The sequence below is a fragment of the Budorcas taxicolor genome, chromosome 4, assembly GCF_023091745.1.
Source record: "Budorcas taxicolor isolate Tak-1 chromosome 4, Takin1.1, whole genome shotgun sequence".
NCBI classification, from domain to species: domain Eukaryota; kingdom Metazoa; phylum Chordata; class Mammalia; order Artiodactyla; family Bovidae; genus Budorcas; species Budorcas taxicolor.
This window is the reverse complement of record NC_068913.1, coordinates 115,867,352-115,891,601: the sequence shown is the minus strand read 5'-3', so window position 1 is coordinate 115,891,601 and position 24,250 is coordinate 115,867,352. Positions and strand designations below refer to the sequence as shown.

The following is a 24,250-nucleotide window of genomic DNA, read 5'->3' as shown; positions in this document are numbered from 1 at the left end:
GGAGCCTGACGGGCTACAGTCCAAGGAATTCTCCAGGCAAGAATACTGGAGTGGGTTGCCATTTCCTTCTCCGAGCTCACATTGGAGGGCGGCAACTGCTGATGACTGTGGCATCCTTGTTTACTATCGTATCACGGCAGGAAATATTCCATTTCTGTAAAGCGGATTCTCAACCACTGGACCGCAGGCAAGCCCCTATAACGAACCTTCTTCTCATGCCTCAGCAGCACCGCGGTGAGTGGCCGTGGCCGAGCCTGCTCCTGGCCTGGGTCTCCTGCGGGCAGCTCCCCTCCAACCTCCCTGGGCCCCTCTGGTTTCTGCCCCTCATACACCACAGCCAGGACACCAGCTGGAACAGGCCAGGAGGCAGCCAGTATCAAGAGCAAACCCACCGAGGATGCGGCTGCACCGGGCACTCTGTGGCATCGTAGCCTGCCGTCATGGCTGTGGTTGCAGAAAGGCAGGGAGCCCAGGGTGTGGCTGCCAGGGAGGCTGCTAAGTCACACCCTGTCCCTGGGCCCCTACTGATGGCCTGGGTCGCTCTCAGTGGAGTTTGCTCTGTCGGTTGTGTCCCTGGGGGTCATCAGGTAGGCCAGACTTGGCTTGACTGGGCCTTGGTGGCTGGAAGTTGCCGGTTGGCAGGGACTCCCATGGCCGGATCCAAACTCATTTGGGCTGGTTTTCCCTGTGATGGGGAGCTGCAGTATTCACCAGCACTGGGTGATTGCTTTGGAATCTCATCTTCCTCCAGGGAAGATGCCGTCTGTGTCTGACCTACTGACAAGGTGGTTCCTCGGACCTTGTTTCATCTTTACCTTCATCAGTAGGGCTCAGGAGACCCAGACTGTAGGCTTGAAGTTCTATCCTCAGTGACACTGATCTTGGGAATTAGGGGGTGAAGACCTGGGCTTCTCAAGTGGCGCCAGTGGTAAAGAGCCCGTGTGCTAATGCAGGAGATGTAAGAGACGAAGGTCCGATCCCCGGGTTGGGGAGATCCCCTGGAGAAGGGCATGGCAGCCCACTCCAGCATTCTTGCCTGGAGAATCCCACGGACAGAGAAGCCTGGTGGGCTACAGTCCATAGGGTCTCAAAGAGTCAGACCTGACTGAAGCGACTTGGCATGCATGCGTGCTTCCTGAACCTGGTGTGTGGAAGTATCTAGTGAAGAGGCAATAGGGGAGGCGGTGTGTGAGGCCAGCCCAGTCCTGACACCCCTGTGGGCCTGGTGCTGACTTAGAGTGTGCCCTAGGGGAGCAGGCAGACCCTCAGCTCTTGCTGTCATTCTAGACCCGCCCCAGAGCCTGCGCACCCAGAGCCCAAAATTCACTCGGATCCTCAGAAGCTCCAGGAGGACCTCAGAAAGCTGATCTTCTGGTCCATGGGACTGTTTTCTCTCTGGGTCGTTGTAAAAATCGACTGTACCGACTCTCACGTCGCCTGTCTCTGTGAAGTGCCCGCTTCCCTTCCTGTTGCCCGCAGCTGCTCTGTTGGCCGGGCACAGCTGCGTCCCATGGCCCCTTACATAAGATCAGGAGCTGGCCTGGCGGGCGCACATGCCTGCTAAGTCAGGCTCCCAGATAGGCCGAGCTTAGGGGTCACGGACAACTCCCCCACCCTACCGCCATCCCTCCTGGGCAGGGACACCCTGCCTCACCGGCAGGCACAGCACGAGAAAGCCGCAGAGCAACCTCTGGTGCATTCACAAGAGCTCATTAGGTCCCTCTGTGTATCAGCTCAGCAGCCCCCTACCACCTGTCTCCCTAAGGAGTGTCTGCCGCAGACAGCTTGGCTATGGCAGGAACTGCACCCAACGGTCCCCAGGGCCTGTGCCCCATGATGGACGGTCCCCAGGGCCAGCGCCCTGTGAGGGATGGTGCTGGCGGACGATGCCACTGTGTTCAGTCTGCTGGATTAATCCTGCAGGGCTCAGTGCCGGACAGCCAACTTTCCCGGCAGGATCAACTTTGGATTCTTGTTCATCTCCGTGCGTGCGTGCGTGTGTTTTACGACCAGGGTGAGCAAAGGGAACAAATGCAATAATCCTTTGTTTTCTTGGTGTTACTTAAAAGGAAGTGGGCTCTTCTCTTATCAGCGGGAATGAAAAGGGAACCTGCCATGATACCCGAGGGGACTCTGATACCCGAGCTTGATAACAGAGCATTTCATCATGTGTTTCAAGACGCCCAGGCCTCTGGTCAGGGCGGCCAAAAGTTCAGCCCAATCGCTTTTACATCTTATCAGAACCTTGAGAAAGCCTCATTCGCCTGCTCCTCATCAGGCGTTTGGCGTTTGGCTGTCAGTTCACCTGTGTATCTGACAGGAGATAGTGGCTGATACTCAAAAAAAAAAATAAAGCTCTCATTCAGCTCAGGGTTTTCTGTTTCCCTGCGGCTGAGGCTGCCAGGGGAGGCCTGTTGAGCACTAACTTTTGGGGACACGCTCCACCCGCTGGGTCTGAAGTTTGGGATTGTCAGACTTGAGTTCAAAAGCTGGTCTCCACCATGTCCCAGCCCTACTTCTGCCGTGCTTTCCTGCCCGCCAACATCTCTCTCTCTCTCTAGCTCTGTGTCTCTCCTTCTCTCTCTGTCTCTCTCCTCTCTTTTTCTCTCTCTGTCTCTCTCTCTCTCTGTCTCTCTCCTTCTCTCTCTGTCTCTCTCTCTCCAAGTCTTGGCACCCCTGCATACAGAGAGATAACTTCCTCCCTCACAGGTGGTGCTGGGCTCCCTCAGAGGCGACATGTAGCCCAGCACGTTGCCGAAGTTCCACAAAGGCTCCAATGCTAGTCTCCTCCTCATTTCTCTCCGGGGAGATTAATGCGTGTGAATAGAAACCTCAGATTAATGCGAAGGCAAGCAGAACCCCCAGTGAACGTGCGCGTCTTTCGTGAGCACGTGTACGCTGTTCAGATGATGTTATTCGTAATCATCCCAACATAGAGACTCCGTGGGTGCCCACAGCAGTCAGGATGCTGAAGGCGCTGCAGTGAGTTCAAGGATGGAGCATTCTGCGGCCACGTGCAGCGAGTGTGGTGCACACATTGCACAAACAAGGTGAGGAAGAGGAGCCTGGTGTTGAAGAACATGGACGCAACAAGCAGCTCTCCTGGATGATGTTCGAATCAATATGGGGATCGCCTTCTGAGGTGGGGGGCACCTCTGCGGGGCTCCTGGGAGTCAGTACCATTCTGCACCTTGCCTGAGAGCTGCCTCACTTTGTGCCAATTCGTCCAGTCATTTGCTCAAAACTGGTGCGTTTTTCTCTATTGTTGCTCAGTCACCACGTCATGTCCGACTCTTTGCAACCCCATGGACTGCAGCACGCCAGGCTTCCCTGTCCTTCACTGTCTCCCAGAGTTTGCTCAAATTCATGTCCGTTGAGTCAGTGATGCCCTCCGACCATCTCATCCTCTGTCATCCCTTTCTCCTCCTGCCCTCAATCTTTCCCAGCATCAGAGTCTTTTCCCATGAGTCGGCTTTTCGCATCAGGTGGCCAGGGTATTGGAGCTTCAGCGTCAGTCCTTTTCTGTATTCAGTTCAGTTCAGTCGCTCAGTTGTGTCCGACTCTTTGCGACTCCATGAATCGCAGCACGCCAGGCCTCCCTGTTCATCACCATCTCCCAGAGTTCACTCAGACTCACGTCCATTGAGTCCGTGATGCCATCCAGCCATCTCATCCTCAGTCGTCCCCTTCTCCTCCTGCCCCCAATCCCTCCCAGCATCAGAGTTTTTTCCAATGAGTCAACTCTTCTCATGAGGTGGCCAAAGTACTGGAGTTTCAGCTTCAGCATCATTCCTTCCAAAGAAATCCCAGGGCTGATCTCCTTCAGAATGGACTGGTTGGATCTCCTTGCAGTCCAAGGGACTCTCAAGAGTCTTCTCCAACACCACAGTTCAAAAGCATCAATTCTTCAGAGCTCAGCCTTCTTCACCGTCCAACTCTCACATCCATACATGACCACAGGAAAAACCATAGCCTTGACCAGATGGACCTTCGTCGGCAAAGTAATGTCTCTGCTTTTGAATATGCTATCTAGGTTGGTCATAACTTTTCTTCCAAGGAGTAGGTGTCTTTTAATTTCATGGCTGCAGTCACCATCTGCAGTGATTTTGGAGCCCAGAAAAATAAAGTCTGACACTGTTTCCACTGTTTCCCCATCTATTTCCCATGAAGTGATGGGACCGGATGCCATGATCTTTGTTTTCTGAATGTTGAGCTTTAGGCCAACTTTTTCACTCTCCTCTTTCACTTTCATCAAGAGGCTTTTTAGCTCCTCTTCACTTTCTGCCATAAGGGTGGTGTTATCTGCATATCTGAGGTTATTGATATTTCTCCTGGTAATCTTGATTTCAGCTTGCGTTTCTTCCAGTCCAGCGTTTCTCATGATGTACTTTGCATATAAGTTAAATAAGCAGGGTGACAATATACAGCCTTGACGTACTCCTTTTCCTATTTGGAACCAGTCTGTTGTTCCATGTCCAGTTCTAACTGTTGCTTCCTGACCTGCATACAGATTTCTCAAGAGGCAGGTCAGGTGGTCTGGTATTCCCATCTCTTTCAGAATTTTCCAGTTTATTGTGATCCACACAGTCAAAGGCTTTGGCATAGTCAATAAAGCAGAAATAGATGTTTTTCTGGAACTCTCTTGCTTTTTCCATGATCCAGCGGATGTTGGCAATTTGATCTCTGGTTCCTCCAATAAAGCATTTCTCAAACCACAAGCAGCAAGATGCTGGGGGAGGAGGGACACTATCGAGTTCATTTCATTGATAAAACAGACAGAAGAGAGTGGGGGAGCTGTAGAAACTTGGGGTCCGACCCCGGAGCAGAATTGCTGCTGTCCAGGAAGGAGATGCGAGTGGGGTCGGGGCAATGCTGATTCATGTAAGTTTCAAACTCACCAGAAGAGCAGGCGGGAGAGCTCTGTGAATAGACTTTCTTGCTGAGAGCAGCTGCAGAGCGTTATTCATGATGGCAGAAAGAGCCATCTTTTCCCTTCCCCTCTGTGCCTCTGGGCCCTGCTGACGAGTGGGTCAGAGAACTCAAAATGGTGTTAAAGCAGGATGAGTGGCTGGAAGGGAGGGTAGGGTGGGCGGGGTCTTTCTGCCTGGTGTTCCTTTCCTTCATTTCCCTTTCTCTTTCTCTTTGGGCGAAGTGGTGTGTGCTGCCCTGAAAGGAGAGGTGAGCGGTGCTCAGAATGTATGAAAGCTCGGAGGCCGCTTTGTGCTTTTGACAACTGGGCCTCAACCTTACTCTGTCCCAGTTCTCCAGCCTCTGGCCTTGGGGGGCTCACCAGCAGCCCTAAACTTGGGCTCCCAGGATACCTCTGGTCTCTGGTCCTCGCCTCCTTGGCATCTTCCTACTCCCCTGGTCACGCCCCTCAGGCCTTCGCGTGATCGTCTTTCCTTCATTCTGGTGTCTTATCCTGGGCTTCCCTGCTGGCTCAGCTGGTAAAGAACCTGCCTGCAGTGCGGGAACCTGGCTTCCATCCCTGGGTCGGGAAGATCCCCGGGAGAAGGGAAAGGCTACCCCCTCCAGTATTCTTGGGCTTCCCTGCTGGCTCAGCTGGTAAAGAATCTGCCTGCAATGTGGGAACCTGGGTTCCATCCCTGGGTTGGGAAGAACCCCTGGAGAAGGGAAAGGCTACCCATTCCAGTCTTCTGGCCTGGAGAATTCCATGGACTGTATAGTCCATGGGATTGCAAAGAGTCAGACATGACTGAGCAACTTTGGCTTCACTCACTGTCTTATTTATCTGTTTGGCTGCGCTGGGTCTTGGTTGCGGCACGCACACTCTTAGCTGTGGTGTGTGGTCTCTAGTTCCCCAACCCAGGGATCAAACCTGGGCCCTCCCGCATTGGGAGCTCAGAGTCTCAGCCACTGAACCTCCAGGGAAGTCCCGCATGCTGCCATCTTATTAGCCAATGATGTGGATATTTTAACGCGGGGTTCTTGGGACTGTGAATTCTCCATCCTAAGGACTATGTTACTAGGTGATTGATGAACTTGAGAGTTGCATTTGTCTGGGCCCAGAGTGGATATGATGTGCCCTTGGCAGCCTTACTTGCAGATGAGGAGAGACAGCAAACCTACAGGAGAGATAAGTTATTAATAGATGGGGGTGACTCCCTCCGTTTTGAAGGACTTTTTGACTTTTCCTGAAAATCGAACCATTGATCTTTGCTTCTGTCTTAAAAAGGCATGCAGTGGAACAGCACTGTCCAGTAGATCTGTGGGTAGAGACGAAAGTGTCCCGCTATCTGTGCTGTCCAGTGTGATAGCCACCAGCCACGCGTGGCCTGGGAGCACCAGCAATATGGACGGGGTTGCTGTAACAAGACTGCCAACCAGGCGGCTTAAAGCAATAGACGTTTCTCTCTCAGTTCTGGAGGCTGGAAGTCTAAAATCGACGTGTCAGAAGGTGGGCTCCTTCTCATGGGCTCTGCAGGAGACTCAGTCCCAGGTCTGCCCCTGGCCGCTGGCATCGTTGCTGCCCCATGGCTTGTGGCTGCCTCCCTCCCGCCTCTGTCTCCCTCCTCACGTGGCCTTCTCCCCACGTGTCTGTGACCAGAGTTTCCTCTTGGCTTCCCGTGGCTCAGATGGTAAAGAATCTGCCTGCAGTGTAAGAGACTGGGGTTCTATCCCTGGGTTAGAAAGATCCCCTGGAGGAGGGCACGGCAACCCACTCCAGTATTCTTGCCTGGAGAATCCCATGGACAGAGGAACCTGGCGGGCTACAGTCCATGGGGTCGCAAAGAGTCGGACACGGCCGAGCGACTTCACTTCTAATGACCTCGTGTTAACTTGACTATCTCTGTAAAGACCATAGTGTGCAATGTGCTTAGTCGTTTGTGACAGACGGTGGCAGCAGGCCACAGTCCCCCTCCACAAGCCTGTTCCTTCCTTACCCCACCTCCCCCAATGGATCTAACCCTAATCATTCTCAAAGACCAGCCTCATCCAAGAATCAACCCCACCACCACCACCACCGCCATGCCTACAGGTCTTTGCTCTGCTGTGTACCAGGCTCCTTATCTTACTTTCATTTATTTGTGAACACCCTCTGTTTTCCCAAAAAGGGTTTATGCACACTTCATCATGTGCTTCCTTGCACTGGGCCTTAATGGGCTCATACATTTCTGTCTCCTCAGCCTGTTCCATTATATGAAGCACAGGATCTCTGGTTCATACCTTTTTATCCCTGTCCAAACACTTCACTCCCCGATGGCTCAGCCAGTAAAGAATCTGCTTGCAGTGCAAGACACAAAGGAGGTATAGATTCAGTACCTGGGTCAGGAAGATCCCCTGGATGAGGAAATGGCAACCCACTCCAGCATTCTTGCCTGGAGAATTCCGTGGACAGAGGAGCCTGGCAGCCTACTTACAGTCCACAGGGCTAAGCACCCAGGCAAACACTGTGCAGCCAGTGACCAGTAAATGCTTATCATCTCATCAATTGATTATTTCAAAGCAAGAACACTCTGAAAGGGGCCCTTTGCCTTGTCTTAAGTGAAAAGTAAACATCTCCAGCAGGATGGGGAAAGCTCTTTATACCAGTCTCCTCCATGATAAAGGCTGCAAAAGAAATGTTGCTGGCTCGGGAACATTTCTACTCTAGGGAATCAAAGGTACCAGGCTCACCGCGGTAACCCTAGCACCTCCCTCTTGCAGGGGGTTGAGACTGTACCCTTGACCGCATCCACCCAGGCCAATCTCCCTCACATCTGTTGGGAGATCAGCCAGCAGCAGCCTCACCCAAAGGACGAAGGCAGCCTTTGTGGAGGAGGGGGGCACCCAGGCAGAAACTCTGCCCAGAGATCTTAACTGCTCCTGAGCCCTCGTGACAACTGTTCATGTGGCTTCTCAGGCATGTCCTACTAACATGAGGGTGAACTTTTTACAGTTGACACCTCAGCCATCAAGGGGGGACAGTTCCACCCGAGCGGGAAAAGGAGATCAAGGTCAGAGGTAAAGGGGTGGCCTTGAACATCCCCAGGGTGTCTCGGGGTGTTGCTCAGGGTTGCTGGGAAGGCTGCTGGCTTGCCAGCTGTCTCCTTCTAACTGAAACTCTTGTTGCTGTTCAGTCACTCAGTCATGCCCGACTCTTTGTGACCCCACGGACTGCTACACACCAGGCTTCACCATCTCCCGGAGTTTGCTGAAACTCGTGTCCATTGAGTCAGTGATGCCATCCAACCATCTCATCCTCTGTTGTCCCCTTCTCCTCCCGCCTCCAATCTTTCCCAGCATCAGGGTCTTTTCCAATGAGCCAGCTGTTCGCATCAGGTGGCCAAAGTATTAGAGTTTCAGCTTCAGCATCAGTCCTTCCAATGAACACTCAGGACTGATTTCCTTTAGGATGGACTGGTTGGACCTCCTTGCAGTCCAAGGGACTCTGAAGAGTCTTCTCCAGCACCACAGTTCAAAAGCATCAATTCTTCGGCACTCAGCCTTCTGTATGGTCCAACTCTTGTATCCGTACATGACTACTGGAAAAGCCATAGATTTGACTGTATGGACCTTTGTCAGCAAAGGTGATGTGTCTGCTTTTTAACTGAAACTCTACCAATGACCATTTAAGCTTGGTCGTCATTGCACTGGAGTGAGTTTTCACAGGGACATATGCTGCATCTCTGGGTGCCCTGGGACAGGGAGGAGGCCAAGGTCCAGATGTCCATAGGCTCTCAGCTCAGAGATGAGGGCCTGGGGACAGGAATCTGCTCAGGTTCACCTGGACCCTTTGCACTGCCCCAGCCCCTCTATTCTGGGGCCCTTGGCCCTTTGTGTGAAGAAGGTAGGGAGGTCAGGCAGAGAGCAGGTCCCGTTTGGTGCCATTTCAGTAGCTCTGATGTTCCCATCTGTCAGGACTGACACCTGCCTTGGCCTCGTCTACCCCCGGGTCCATTCCTTGCTTTGCTGCGCCCGTGGGAGCGGTGCTCCCTGGTGGGAGGCATCCCATCCAGACGTTCAGGTGTGATCTGCCCATTTCCCTGATGGATAAACTGAGGCTTAGATTACGCGGGCGCAGCCCCGTGGGTGACAGAGCTAGAGTGTGTGCTGAGGTTCCCGTAGAAGGAATTGAAAGAGGGCAGGAGCCGTGTTTCCCACCAGGATGTTTGAAGCCCCCGGCACAGGGGCCAGCTGGACTCCAGTGAACACATGTGTGAGTGAACCCACAGAACCACCCACGCCACCCACGCCCGCCGGGGAAGGCATGTCCTCTCTGGGAGTCTCCCAGATGATCCACGCCGGGCCTCTGCCTCATCCTCCCAGGAAAGTTAGTGGGTGTTTCCTGGAGTGGCGTTCTCGGGGTGGGGGGAGGAAAGGGAGGTGGGGGACCCCCAGAGGGGACAAGCTTAGCGAGTGCGGTCACATTGGAGGGAGCGGGTTGAGCCGGCACACGGGGGGAAGCAGGTGACCAGTGCTCGAATTTACACAACACGGAGTCACCGGACTGTGCTCAGCTGTGGGCTCCGTGCCTGGGGGACACACCCCCCTCCCGCCCTCCCCGGGTTATGTCACCGTGGCTGCCTCCCCGGGTGTCATGTAAATGTCACATTACCCTTGGCAGGGCCACCCAGATAGCACATCGGAAACTTGGCTGCGGGAGGCCAGGGCTGTCTGACGCCGCTCTGGCCTCCCTCCCACTGCCAGCCTGGTGACCCGTTCTGGGTCCTGTGACCACAGCCCTCCCCACCCCACACACACCCAGAGCCCTGGAGGAAGGGACAGGCCCTGGCATGGGCTAATAATGCAGACGGATTCTGACCGGGATGGACAGCTGGGACATCCCCACGGTGTCTTTGGGAGCCGCGTGCACGTCACACGCCCCGAGTCCCTGTTCTGGGCCCTCATGTCCCATGTGCAGGGGCGCGTGGAAGCCGGGCTGTTGGTTCCAAGCGAGCTGCTGACTCCACGGAAAAGGGCTGTCAGAGACCCAGGAGGGAAAGCAGGGCAATAGCAACACTAGGGAGGGGGCGGATTTTAAAGGAAAGCAGGGTGTGGCCTGGCCATGCCCTGGGACACCATGTGTGCTGTGTCCTCAGTCGCGTCCTACTCTTTGCTATCGCACCGACCATAGCCCCCCAGGCTCCCCTGTCCATGAGATTCTCCAGGCAAGAATCCTGGAGTGGGTTGCCATCTCCTTCTCTGCCCTAGAATATTATTCAGCCTTGAAAAGGAATACAATTCTGACACCTGCTGTGACAAGGAGGGACCTTGAGAGCGTTACGCGTGGGACAAGGAGCCGGCAGGAAAGGGCAAACGCTAGACGACCCCACGTGCACGAGGGCCCAGAGGAGACAGATTCATAGACCCAGAAAGTGGGCGGTGGGGGGGCGGCTGGGGGGAGGGAAGCAGGAGACGGTGTCTTGCGGGGATAGAGTCTCAGCTTTGGGAGATGAACAGGTCAGGAGCCTGGGTGGCAATGAGGGCTGTCCAACAGTGTGGGTGTCTTAACCCCGCCGAGCTGAACGATTCAAAAGGGTTTGGATGGCAGACTTTCTGTGTTGTGTATTTTACCACAATTAAATTGTTTTTTTTTAGAAAAGTTCTGATCAACAGGTTAGCTTTTTCAGAAAGTTCTCCTAACGTATCTGTCATCTGTCCGTGAGCATTCGTGTACTTGGCACTTAGGTTTCTAAACAAAGCAAAACCGCAGTCTCTACAAATGGAAGACAGAGAAAAGCGAGCCCCGATGGGATGGGGACACACGGCCCCTCTGCGGGCCTGGAGGGTCTGTGTGGATGGAGCCGGCGAGGGGGCAGCTGGAGGGAGACCTGGGTCTGGGAGGAAAGGTGCGCGTTCTCACTCCCGCAGCAGTGGCTCTGGGCCTGCAGCCACCTGGCAAGCGGGCCTCCCCTGGCCCGTCTGCTCCAGACCCCTGTGCAGTCCTAGGAGAGCCCCGGGCCTCCTGCCCTGACCCTGGACTTTCCTGGGACTCAGTCCTGCCTGGTGCCCCATGAAGAGACATGGCTTGCGGGTCTGCGACGCAGCCTTGGATGAGGCTCATGTCCGCCCGGGGGGCATGGAGTGTGAGGCCTGCCTCTCCCAGCGGCTCTGTGGGCATCTCCTCCCCTTTCATGGCCTGGCCTTCCCAGTGGCCTGGAGGGCGTGGACTGACTTGCAGGGGGCTCCAGGGCCAAGGCCTGGCTCTTTCCCTGCTCAGCAGTAGTGGCTCCAGCCTGTCTCCTGAGATGACCTTCAGGGCAGAGGGATGGGATTCCAGCTGCTGTTTTTAGTTGAGCAGGTCTTGGGCCCCCGGCTGGGGTGGTGCTTCTGTGGGAATGCTTAGGGGTACCCCTCAGAGCCCACCCGTGGCCTGCAGGGCCTGTGGGAAATGGCCCCGTTAGCCCAGGCCAAACTGCTGTTGTTGAGTCGCTCAGTCGTGTCCGACTCTTTGCGACCCCATGGACTGTAGCCCCCAGGCTCCTCTGTCCATGGGGATTCTCCAGGCAAGAGCACTGGAGTGAGTTGCCATTTCCTTCTCCAGGGGATCTTCCGGACCCGGGGATCGAACCGTGTCTCTTGGTTTGGTCTACAGGTTCTTTACCGCTGAGTCACGCCAATTCACGTTCGAGCACTTTTGTGAACCATCAGGTTTGTTGACTTGGAGTTGACATACAGTAAAATTCACCCTTTCTGGTGTACAGTTCTGAGTTTTGTCAAACATATACAATTATATAATCACCACCATCCATAAAGAGAGGTGCCCCCAGTGGCTCAAGTGGTAAAGAACCTGCCTGCAGTGCAGGAGACACAGGAGATGCAGGCTTTATTCCTGGGTCAGGAATATCCCCTGGAGGAGGAAACGGCAATCCACGCCAGTATTCTTGCCTGGGAAATCCCATGGACAGAAGAGCCTGGCGGGCTACAGTCCATGGGGTCACAAAGAATCGGACACGACTGAAGCGACTAAGCATAGCCGATTAACAATGTTGTAATCGTTTTAGGTGGACAGCAAAGGGGTTCAGCCATACATAATACATGTATCCCTTCTCCCCTAAACTTCACTCCCACCCAGGCTGCCACGTAACATTGAGCAGAGTTCCCTGTGCTATACAGTAGGTCCTTGTTGGTTACCCATATTAAACACAGTAGTGTGTACATGTCCATCCCAGACTCCCTAACTATCCTTATCCTCATCCATTCCCCCGGCAACATAAGTTCATTCTCTAAGTCTTACCAGTATCTTCGTAGAAGCTTTAAGTTTTAAATTTTGATGAATCCAATGAATTCATTTGTTCTTACATGGACTGTGCTTGTTGAGCATTTTGTTGAACAAGGCAGGGGTGACACATGGGTCCTGCGAGTATTTATTGAGGAGGGACTATGTGCCGGGTACCCTGCACGCGGGGGGCTGGACGACAAATAAGACTCACTACCGCTCCCACTTAGTGGAGGAGATGGAATCTGTAAAGCTGTAACTGCAGCTTCCTATAACTATATAAGGGTCTTCCCTAGTAGCTCAGTTGGTAAAGAATCCCCCTGCAATGCAGGAGACCCTGGTTTGATCGCTGGGTTGGGAAGATCTGCTGGAGAAGGGGTAGGCTACCCACTCCAGTATTCTTCAGCTTCCCTGGTGGCTCAGCTGGTAAAGAATCTGCCTGCAATGCGAGAGACCTCTACTCTCTGTGGCCTCCTCCTTGTCGCGAGTGTCAGAATTGTGCTCCCGCCAGCCTGCAGCAGGTTGGCCTCGATGGACAGGGATGGCATCTCTCAGGGGAAAACAGCTGGAGAAAGGGGAGCCTGAGGCATCAAAGAGATTGATGGGGCAGGTCCAGCGTGTGGAAGAGGGGGGCCCGAGAGCCCCCCAGGGTCCGGCTGAACTCGGTAGGGGGCCCCGCACACAGGGCTGCCCTCTCCCGTCTGTAAAACAAGCTCTGACAGTGGTGGGTATCGTAGGGCAGACGTAGAAGGCGAGGAATGCTAGGCTCCCTGGAAAAGCCAGCCCCTCTCCTAGCAGGCTCTGGTGGGGTTGTGCCCTCTCTTCTGAAAGCACAGAGGAAGTTGAAGAGTGATGCTGTGACCTTTTACTGCAGCCTGAACTCCCAGAGCTGTTCCCGAGCTGTTGTTGTCTGAGGCTCTGGGTTGTCTTTCTTTATCTATGTGTTTTTTTACGTATTTATTTGGCTGCACCAGGTCTTAGTGGCAGCACGCGGGACCTTTTAGTTGCGTCAGTTGGGATCTCGTTCCCCGACCAGGGATCGAACCAGGGCCCTTGCGTTGGGAGCTCAGAGTCTCAGCCACTGTACCTGCAGGGACGCCCCTGGGGTGTCTTTAGAAGGACGCAGCGGGACGTGTGTTTCCATCTGAGATGCCTGGTTTCCTTCTAGCAGCAGCTTTCTTTCCTCTTCTCTTCCTCCTCCGTGGAGAGCCCCCCGCCCCCTTAGTTAATCCCTGGCCAGGGAGGGGAGTGGGATGCTCTCCGCCTCTCACTCCGGGAGGTGCATGAGGAGGGCAGGGAGCTCAGACCAGCTCCATAGACACAGTGCGGGTGGCAGAGGCTCAGCCTGGGTGCCCGCCCGGCCCGAGGCCACCCTGGCCTGGCACACCCGCCGGCCAGCCTGAGCGGCACCTCACACCCCAAAGGCCCGGCAGGCGGCATCACGTGATGTGTTGAGTCAACAGAGTCGCAGGAGAGCCCTGCTTGGAGTCCTGTGGCCGCGGCCGCCGCCAGCACCCTGGGGAGGGGAGGGGATGCCCCCACTGGCCGGCAGCCACCTGGCCTGCCAGGCGCCCAGCAGAGGGAGGCCAGAGCTGGCGTCACACCCCCCACTAACCCACTCCAGGCCAGGCCCCCGCCTCCTCCGCCTGCTGTGCTGGGCGAGGTTTTCCAGAGAGTTGGTTTGTGAACTGCTCCTGGGCCCACCAGCTACCCAACAGCCTGGCAGGCCAGCACACTCTGGGTGCGTCGAGGGCTGCACGTCTGGACACGACCACAGGCCCCCTGGGGAGGGGATGGGGGCTCGGTGCCCTTCCTAGACCCCACAGCCCACTCCACACCGAGTCCAGCATGTGGAAGAAGGGATCAGATTCTGGCTGAACAGCCCGGGATCCACCAAAAATGGGGCAGCCAAGCGCAGCACAAGGGGCCACGTTCCACGAGCCCTGGGGTCCTGGAGTCCACGCCGGTGTGGGGGAGGGGTGCTGGCATCAAGCGTCCTCAGTGGTTCCTACAGACAGATTGCAGAAAGTACAGGAATAACTCAAGGTACAGTTTCAGATTTTATAGAGTCTGCCCTGGGAGCTTCCACGTGAGTGGCAGGTTTCCCCATTAGCTGGAATAATAAACAAGTGATGGACGATGGACAATCAGGAATTCCGAGGAGGGGCTGGAGGCAGGGCAGGGGACGCCTTGGGGGGTCGGTGTCCCAGGCTCAGAGAGGGGAGGCCTGGCTTGGGGTCCCCGGTCGGCACGGGGTGGGGGGTACCTGCAGGCAGAGGCTCTGCTGGTGGAGACCTCTCTTGGAGAGGCTACTTCCAGGGCGGGAGGTCTTGCCCCTCCCTATACAGTAGGGTGGTCCCGGTTCACAGGGCCAATGCCAAGTGTGCCCCCGTACCAGATCCACCGATTTCCATCACAGCCAGGTCTGCCGGTACCAGGCAGGCTGGCTTTGCCAGGACAATCTGCATGCACGAGGCTGTTATACACAGGCAACTCTGCCAGGTCAAGGTTACAAGCCTTGTCTGAACTGACATAGAAATCTGGTCCTGACCTAAGGCCACACCTGAGCAGGACGGGGCCCTAGGAGGGCTCCTGCCCAGAAATATTCTGGGCCCACCTGTGCCTAGTGTCACAAAGCCTTGCCCCCACCCCCGGGCACCTTGGCACCAGCCGGCGAGTAGGAAACCCCATGGCCTCCTGCCGAGTTAGTGTCCTTCCCTTGCGTGCTCTCAGGACGTGACAGTCACCAGACCAACCCTCCTCCTCTTCCTCTCCCAAACCCGAGTCAGGGCCATCCACTCCACTCTCCACCCTGTGCAGCCTTTGGGGGCGTGTGGCATGGAAGGGGGTACCCCCGTACCCCCCACTCCCACCTCTGAGTCCACGTACCTGCCAGGCCCCCCATGGGACCACCTGCTCCTTCTTCTCACCCACACAGATGGGCCCCTCCCCGGACACTCATGCTGGTGAGTGGCAGCCTGAACCTCTCACAGCTCAGGGAAGGTGCCCCCTGGGGGTCTGAAGACCCCTGTCAATGACATGCCTGGCCCAGCTTGTGACCCAGCCATGGGCCCTGGGCCTCCCCATCACCTCCCAGGGCCTGCCTCTCCTCCACTGTCAAAGGAGGTCATGGCACGTGTGTCCACTCAGGTCATCACGGCCGTGTCCCCTTGGCCCTGATTTCCCCTGTCTCATTCAGCAGAATTCATCTGTGTGGTAGGAGGATGCCAGCTACGTTTGTGATCCCACAAAGATCGTCATCAGAGGGCACTGGGGTAGCTATTCAACCTTTCTCCTATGTTGTCAAATCCTCAGTAAACTGGTTTTCAGAAACCGTCTTATATGGAAACTGGATTGCTGTAGAATCGCTCCCTCCCTCTTTTTTTTTTTTGCTAGTATGTATTTATTTTGGCCACGCTGGATCTTCGTTGCTGTGCAGGCTTTTTCTAGTTGCAGAGACCCAGGGCTGCTCTCTGGTTGCAGAATGTGGGCGTCTCATCTCAGTGGCATCTCTTGTTGCACAGCACCGGCTCTAGGGGGGTCAGGCTTCAGGGGTTGTGGCTCCCGGGCTCTAGAGCTCAGGCCCAGTAGTTGTAGCTCACGGACTTAGCTGCTCCCCGGCATGTGGGATCTTCGCGCACCAGGGATGGAACCTGTGTCTCCTGCACTGGCAGGCAGATTCTTTCCCACTGAGCCCCCAGGGAAGCCCTAGAATGTCTCTCTCTTACAAAGCAGCTGAGGGTTTTTTGTTTTCTTTCACCTCCCTTCTGGGAGAATTGCCTTTGAGCTTCAGCATCAAAAGGCACATAGACTCTTATCTTATTGCTATAGTGAAGTTGCTGGGGGGGCCATGAAGCAGAACACAGGCCTCCAGAGGAGCTTGAAGAGGACACAGCTCCTCTAAAGGCAGACAGATGCCTGAGGTCAGATCACCCTGCTGAGGCCAAGCCAGAACCACCTTTGTGAGTGCCCACGCCCTCCCCCGCCACTGTTTCTATTTTGTTTTCTTTTGCCGGTTCACCCATGCCAAAAGTCAACACGCCAGAGCCAACCACTTAAAAACCAGGTCCAGAATCCTGTCGGGTGTACAAGCCCCTGTGAAACTGCAGCTTTTCCTGCTTTCCTCCTAGGAGAATAAGAACCTTAGAAAATGTCCTAAAAGAGTTGGTTTTCTGAAAGAATTTTTCACCTACTGCTTTATCATCAAAAATGATAAATGGACTCCAGAACAACTTGGGTCTCCAACAGACTTTGAATAGTTTTTGTTATAAAAGATTATAAAACAGGCTCTTCGCGTCTATAAGCAAAACTTGCAGCCCCAAACCTTATTCCAAATTAATATATGAATTGAGAGGAAGCTCAGGCAGGGCCAGAGCCAAAGCCATCAGGTATAAAGTTATCCAGGGCCATTTCTAGAGAGAGTGTGTTAGTCACTCAGTCATGTCCAACTCTTTGTGATCCCACAGACTGTAGTCTGCCAGGCTCCTCTGTCTGTGGGATTCTCCAGGGGATCTTCCATACCCAGGGATCAAAGCTGCGTCTTCTGTGTTGCAGGCAGAGTCTTTACCATCTGAGCCACCAGGGAAAAGAATCCAGAAACTCTTGTCTTCGGCTGCAGGAGGAGTGATCTCCATCGGAGGTCAAGCAGGGAGCCTGGAAGAGAGGAAGCGAGCTTGCTGTCGAGGAAGGGGGCTGTGAAAGAGAGGGCTGAGCCTGCTGCCACGTGGCCACCAAGAATGGGAACTAGAGTTACTTTAGAAGTCTCTTATCTGTAAAATGAGGAAGCTGGTTTGAATGAATGGTTCAAAACTTGTCTGGCCACCTGAATCACCTGGGGAACGTCAGAAATGCAGGTTCCCAAGCTCCACCTTGGACCGTGGTAAAGACCACGCCTCCCAGTGAAGATGTGGGTTCGATCCCTGGGTCAGGAAGATCCCCTGGAGAAGGGAATGGCAACCCACTCCAGTTTTCTTGCCTGGAGAATCCCATGGACAAAGGAGCCTGGCGGGTTACAGGCCACCGGGTTGCAGAGAGTCGGACACGACTGAGTGGCTGAACACACAGGCTTCACCTCGGACGCCCTCAACAGAATCTTTAGGCTCTGGGATGGAGTATTCTGCAAGCTGCTGGGTGATCCTGCTCAGTCCGGTTTGAGAACTGTGGGCTGAAACCATCTCAACTGGCCAGGTGACTCAGACGCGCTGCCCCAGGGTGTTGGGTCAAACTCTGGGGATGGAGACCGAGGACTGCCCAGACCAAGGGTTTTGAGAAAAGCCTTCCCATGGGAAAGGGAGGCAGAAAGGTATCCAGAGTTCAGTGAGAAAGTTATGGGGACTCTTCATGGGTATTCTGCCTAGAGCCTGAGAACAGGTCACCGCCAGGCTGGGACAAACCAGGACCACACACATGCTGGGGCCGGGAGTGGGGGGTGCCTGATCCATCCTCCTGAGCAAAGAGAAGCACCTGCTTCTTCTTCTTTTTTAAAATATGTATTTATTTTGCTGCGGCACCAGATCTTAGAGCCTTAGTTATTGCACACAGGATCTTCCATCTGCAGTCGTGGCGCGAAGGATCTCTAGCTGTGATGTGCGAACTCTGGTTGCAGCACGTGGGCTCTAGTTCCCTGACCAGGAATGGAACCCAGGCCCCCTGCATTGGCCCCACAGAGTCTTAGCCACGGGACCACCAAGGAAGTCCCAAGAGCACCTGCTTCTGCAGAGGGAGACCCCAGCCCACTGAGGCCAGAGAGTCTGGTTTCCCCTCACGGAGCGTTCAAGCCCCAGAAAGTCCAGCTGCCACTGGAAAGGCCATAGATGATCCCTTGAAGTCAAGAAGGACTGAGGACTCTCCCATCAAGGCTCAGACCTCAGGTTGGCCTGTGCCCAGAATGCACTGGGGTCTCATGTTTGGGCCCAGGTTTCCTAATGACCCAGCTTCGTGTTTTGACACGGAGCTCACACACCTTTGTGTTTCCAGGCTCCCGTGGGTTACCCTGGGAGACCTTGCAGGGACGAGAAAGGTGAGATTGCCTTTCCTTCCAGAGTCCCCACCTCAAGGTATACCCCTACCCCTGTAGCTATCCTGCCCTGTTGAGTCAGTTGGTGGCTCTGGGCTATATTTCACCCCATCAGGCACTGGCCATCCTGGACAGCCAGAGTGGAGGCCTGTGATCGGGGATTTGCAGAAGCAGGACAGATACCCACACGCGGGCCTCGGCGCCTCTACCTGGACTGTGAATGCTTGTCTGGAGGGTTGCAGGCTTGCCTCCCAGCAGGACCTGGCTCAGGGTGGCCCCTCCCCTCCATCCCCGCCGGATCCTCTCCGTGCCTGAGTGGTAGATGCTTGGACTGAGGCTGGTGAGGCCTAGAGCAGGACCTGCGGACAAGCTCCAGGGAACTGGCTCTGCTTCTGTGGCCCTTCTGCTTCTGGTGTCTCATGGACGTCAGCCCTGGGTGTGGGGAGTACCCTGATGGATGTGTGTGCCCTGTACGTGAGGACCACTCCCCACAGGGGAGACCGGACCCTGGCCTGTGCTCAGCTTGCTTGTCTTCTTTCCATTACCCTGGGCCTTCTGTCCCCTCTGATGTCCTTATCCGTGGCCTGGCTCCTTAGCCACAGGGGTCCCTGCAGCTCCCTGGCCGGGGCTACTGGTTTGACACATATTGACCGTGTCTTCATCCCCCCATGACCCTCATCACCATCCTCCACCCGTCCTAAGTCAGGAACAACTGGACTTCCCTGGCGGTCCAATGGTAAAGAATCTGCCCACCAGTGCAAGGCACGTGGGTTCGATCCCTGGCCCAGGAAGATCCCCATGTTCTAGTTAAGCCCTTGAGCCGCAACTCGAGAAGCCACTGCAACAGGAAGCCCGTGTTGTGCAACAGAGTCGTCCTGGTTGCCACAGCTGAGAAAACCCACACAGCAACGAAAACCCAGCCCCGCCAACAACAAATAAATACAGGAAAATCGTATTATGATAACTGAATAAAGTTTTTTTTTTAATGTCAGGAAGAACTAACTTTATTGTTGTTATTCCTCATCTCTGTGATGACTCGTTAGTTATTTTAAAGGCCACGTGATAGCAAACCGCCATGCAGGGTAAATTGAAAATTTGTGCTTCTCACCCCAGGCTCTTGGGACGGTGGGCAGCAAGGACATTTAAGATCAGGAAGAAAATGAATTTTTTCATTTTTGTATTGTATGTTTCTGGGTATTTCAGACCATATGCATGAAGAAGATTGGTGCTGCCCTGGGGAAGGGGACACCACATGTCAGGGGCAGGCTCCCACCCCCACCCCACCCCCCCACTCCCCTGCTGCACACCACACAGCCATCTGGTCAACCTGGCTTTTTTTCTTTTTTAACCAAGCAGGGGGTTGGCTAGTGGTGAAACTAGGCCTAGACTCAAGGCTCCGAAACCCAGTGCTCTCCTCTGCACCCTTCTGCTGCTCTTGTTCATTACCTTCCAGCGGCCCCGCCGTTCTCCTCTCTCCCCTCCCCTCCAGGCGCAGCTCCGGCCAGCGTGGCCCGGCCCCTTGAAGTCACCAGCTCGTGGCTCCCTGGTGTCTGGTGTGGCTGCCAGGCGTCGCCTCTGTTCACTCACTGGGCCTATTCACTGGCCCTGGCTGCGGCCCCGGGAGGCGCGGGGGGCATTGTTAAGTCTCGGAGGTGGCGGCAGTGCTGACAAAGTCCTCAGGGGCCGGGGGAGGGCGGGAGCGCCCTCCGGAAGAGCAGAACGGGGGAGCCTGCCCGGGCTTCTCGGTCATGTCGCCTCAGCCCTGTCCCGGCGGGGCCCCTTCGAAAGCCGCCTCACCTGGGGGCAGATCCGGTTCCTTCTCGAGTCGCGCCCTTCCCGGTGTTTCGTGGGGCCTCCCGCCCCTCCAGCCTCCTCTCTGAGCTCCCCCTGCTCTGGGCTTACGGGCACTTGGCTCTTGGCGCTCGCCGCGTGGTGCTGTTGCTGTGCATTTGGGTTTGAGTCCTGTTCCGTTTCCTCCAACCAGACCGGAAGGTGGGACTTGTCCGCTGCACCTTGACCTGGCCCAGAGCCGCTGGCCGTTCAGACACCGGCCGCTCCTGGGAGCCTGAGCTTGGCAGTTTATCTTATGATTAAGAAAATAAATCGGTCTGTTTGATGGTAATGGAGGATTTCTTTATGAATGGTGACGCCAATATTCAAAAAAGGGGATAAAATGGTAGGCATATCATTCTTACCCGCTCCCCCCTTCCTTCCATTAGGCAGTTTTCCCCTCACTGGTGAAAGTGTTAGTTGCTCAGGTGTGTCCAATTCTTTGTGACCCCATGGACTGTAGCCCGCCAGGCTCCTCTGTCCATGGGATTCTCCAAGCAAGAATACTGGAGTGGGTTGCCATTTCCTCCTCCAGGGGATCTTCCCGACCCGGGGATGGTAACCAGGTCTCCTGCATTATAGGTGGATCCTCTACCATCTGAGCCACCAGGGAAAGGGGCATAAATGTGATCGGAAGACCCCTCTCTGTTGAAATTCTCTCTGCTCTTTCTGGCTGGCATGGAAGAGAAACCCTCTTTGAAGATGCCCATCCCCACCCCACAAGGCTGCCCCGCTCCCCTCTGACAGCAACCCCACCTTCCCTCCAGGCACTCAAGCTTCCCAAGCTCCCCCTCCTCTTAGCCTCTGAAACCCCGCTTTCTGGAAGGGTGAGTCACGCACCCAAAAGTGCGAGTCTAAGCCTTTGTGTCCTTTCTCTGGGTGATTTCCCAGCGTCACTGTGGCAGAATGGGCCTCTGCCACCCACTCACACCAGTGAGTGATTTCTCTAGTCCCCACTCTCTTCACCTGGGAAGTAGGGTCGCGCACCCGCCCCCTCTCTCTTGGGGATGGGGGCAAAGGAAGCAAGAGTGTACCCCAGCACTTTGTGACTGGTAAGATGGTATCGTAAGACTCTACCCTGAGAGGAGTGTCAGGCTGCAGTGCAGAGAGGGGGCATGTTTTGGGTTCTAGCAGAGTTCTTGCCCTGTGTCCTAAGCCAAACACGTTCCTAACCCACACATCACATCACCTGTCCCCCGAGGCTCCCCCTCCCGGCTCTGAAGCCCAGGTATCATCCTGTATCCCCCACAGGACTCACCTCCTCTGGGAAGGGAGGAGAGCCCGCAGGAAGGCCAGGTGGAAGGTGGACGAACCTCTTGACATTAGAAAGAGTTCCATGAGAGGAGCTTTCTTGAGGGCCATAGAGTTCCCTTCAGTTCCCCTGTTTCCACCTCCGTATAGCAAATCCACCATCTCCTCCTCAGCGCAGGCGGCTCTGCACAACTGTGTCCTCTGAACGTCCCTCTTGTCCTCCATGGGGACCCAGTCACACTTGTCCCCGTGCTCATGGGATGAGCCCCAGGAGACACAGAAGCCGCCATCTGGGCTTTAAGGAGTGCTTTCTAATACCTTACACTTGAGAAGGGAACACGCTGTCTCAAAGAATTAGCCAGGAGTTCCGCCAGCTCTGAAAGTCCCCCTGCAGCAGAGGAGGGGGCTTATTCTGAGGACTGGATAAGCCCAGTCCAGTCTAAGCGGGACAGCATCTCGTGCAGAGAAGGGGAAGTGGGGGACGTTGGGGGAGGCTGGAGGGAGCGGCCCTGCCCTCCCTCCTTTCCATGGAGAACCCCTGTCAGTTCTCCAGCACACACCCCAGAGTGCAGGGAACACCCCAGAGAGACAGAGGAAGGGCCTTGCGTCCAGGGCCCCCGGCCAGAGTGTAAAGCAGGGACCATGACACTTCTCACTGGACCACCGTGGCCCCGGCAGCCGGTCTGTTCCAGGCCACTGTGCGGCCATCGCTGCAGCCAGTGAAGGACACGCCACCACCCTTGGGGCCCAAGGGCATCCACACAGGACAGCACAGGGGCTTCCTTCTCCCGGTCGGTCCACCTGGACCCAGCCTCACTCCTGCCGGGCTGTGGGTATCACTCACAATCCGCCCCCTCCTGCCCTGTCTGCCCTGCAGAGCTGCTGGACTCAAATCTCTCTCTCCTCAGGGTCCCCACTCTCCACCCTCCCCTCCCCACCCCCCCAACCCCTCCTCCAAGTGGGCCTTGCTTCTAAAACCTTTGGTGTGCACCTTTTTTCAAAAGAGCTTGGGGTCTTGCTCCTAGGGGCCTTTCACATCATAAGCCTGGAGACCTTCAAGGGCACGGTGACAGCAGTCTACCTCCTGCTTTCCCTGGAACTCCTCCCTGCTCACCCTGGGGGCTGAGATCTCTGCTTGGTGTGGTGGCTCCTGGGATAATGGGGTCCCTGGAAAAAGACCTGGTTACTCCCAGTGCTCCCATCTAGGAAATATGGGAGGGAAGGTGCCAGCCCAGCTTGAGCCTTGGCCCCACCCCCTTCTGTCTCCCTGCCTTTTGGGGGGGGGACACTGACCACACACCTGCCCCCCGCCCGGACCAGCGCTGGGCAGACGATGAGTTGGGGCAGGGAGAAGAAACATGCATGCTTCCCAGGTGGCCTGCCTGCCAGTGCAGGAGACACGATTCGATCCCTGGGTTGGGAAGATCCCCTGGAGAAGGAAACGGCAATCTACTCTCCCGTTCTTGCCTGGAGAATCCTATGGACAGAGGAGCCTGGCAGACTGCAGTCCACGAGGTCACAAAGAGCTGGACATGACTGAGCAACTGAGCACACACAAGACAGTCACCTGTTTTCGTCTGGTTTGGTTTGGCCTGAAGCAGCCTGTTGTTCACTGGTAGGCCTGGTGCAGACGAGATGGGCTGAGGCTCATAGGGCTGCAGAGTCAGGAGCGGGGAATGGGATGAATCGGGAGGTAGTCTGGGGGGTGAGGATGGAAGCAGAAGAAGGAGCACCAGTGCACAGGGCTGGCGAGCGGAGGAGTCTGGACGGGGCACAGGGCAGCACAGGGTAGGCGCGTGGCTTGTAGGATGATCAGTCTTTGTCAAGGTCAAAGGGAGCAAGACGGTGGCCCTGGGTCCATGCTCACTGACATCTTTGGCTTGCATGCCTATTGTATTTTTAAATAATTTAAAAATTGTATTCAGTTACCTATAAACGTGAGAGACCAGACCCAAATCCAGAGTCCACCTGTCTTGGAAACAAATCAGTATCAGGCAGCATTATTGTGTTGTTTCCTAGAGCTTCCGTAACAAAGTAGCCCAAACTAGGTAGCGCAAATCCACAGGAGTTTATTCTCTGGTAATTCCACAGGCTGGAAGTCTGAACCAAGGTGTCAGCAGCACCACACCCCCTCTGAGACTGAATAGCCTCCCACTTTGCCGCCTCTAGCTTCCTTTTTCCAGTATTATTGAGAAATAATTGATGTGCGTCACTGTATATGTTTAAGGCATACAGCATGGTACTTTGAATTGCTCGTATTGTGAAATGATGATCACAGTGGGTGAGCTAACATCCCTCATCTCTACAGAAACAAGGAAAAGAAATGAATAGGAAGAACTTTCTCCTTGTGATGAGAGAGCTCTCAGGAGTTAACTGTCCTGTGTGTCATACAGCAGTGTTAACTACAGCCATCATTTTGTACATTGCATCCCCGGGAGTTAGTTATCTGATCATTGGAAATTTGGACCTTTGGACCACCCTCCTCCAGTCTTCTGGCTTCTGATGGTTGCCGGCAGTGCTTGGCATTCCTTGGCTCATCGAGACCTCACCCCAGTGTCTGCCTCCGTCATTACGTGGCCTTCTCCTGTGTGTGTATCTGTGTCTTCTCCCCTTATAAGGACACTACACGTGGGGTTAAGAGTCCAGCCTGTTTCAGTATAATCTCAGCTCGATTCTGTCTGCAAAGATCTATTTCCAAATAAGGTCACATTCACAGGCACTGGGGGTTCGGACTTTAACTTATCTGTTTGGGGGGCTCCATTCAGCCATAACCATGATCAGGCATAATCAGGCAGGTGTGAGTGACAATCACCTGCCTTAGACAGGCCTCCAGGATTGCACAAAGCCTGTGGACTGTGCAGCCTCTCACTCTGGGCAGATTCATGCCCGGGTCTCCTGCCAGTTCTTTGTCCCCCGCATCCCACCCACTTCTTCCTGGTTCCAGTCCCATCCAGGTCTTCACTCCGCAAGGTGCTTCCTTCCCAACGCCA

The 24,250-nt window shown here is 55.1% G+C and overlaps 1 protein-coding gene across 1 annotated transcript in view; it reads left to right on the top strand.

The window, feature by feature from the left end:
• PRKAG2 (protein kinase AMP-activated non-catalytic subunit gamma 2) overlaps positions 1-24,250 on the top strand; it is a 308,354-nt gene that overhangs the window by 172,767 nt on the left and 111,337 nt on the right. The window lies entirely within an intron of this gene.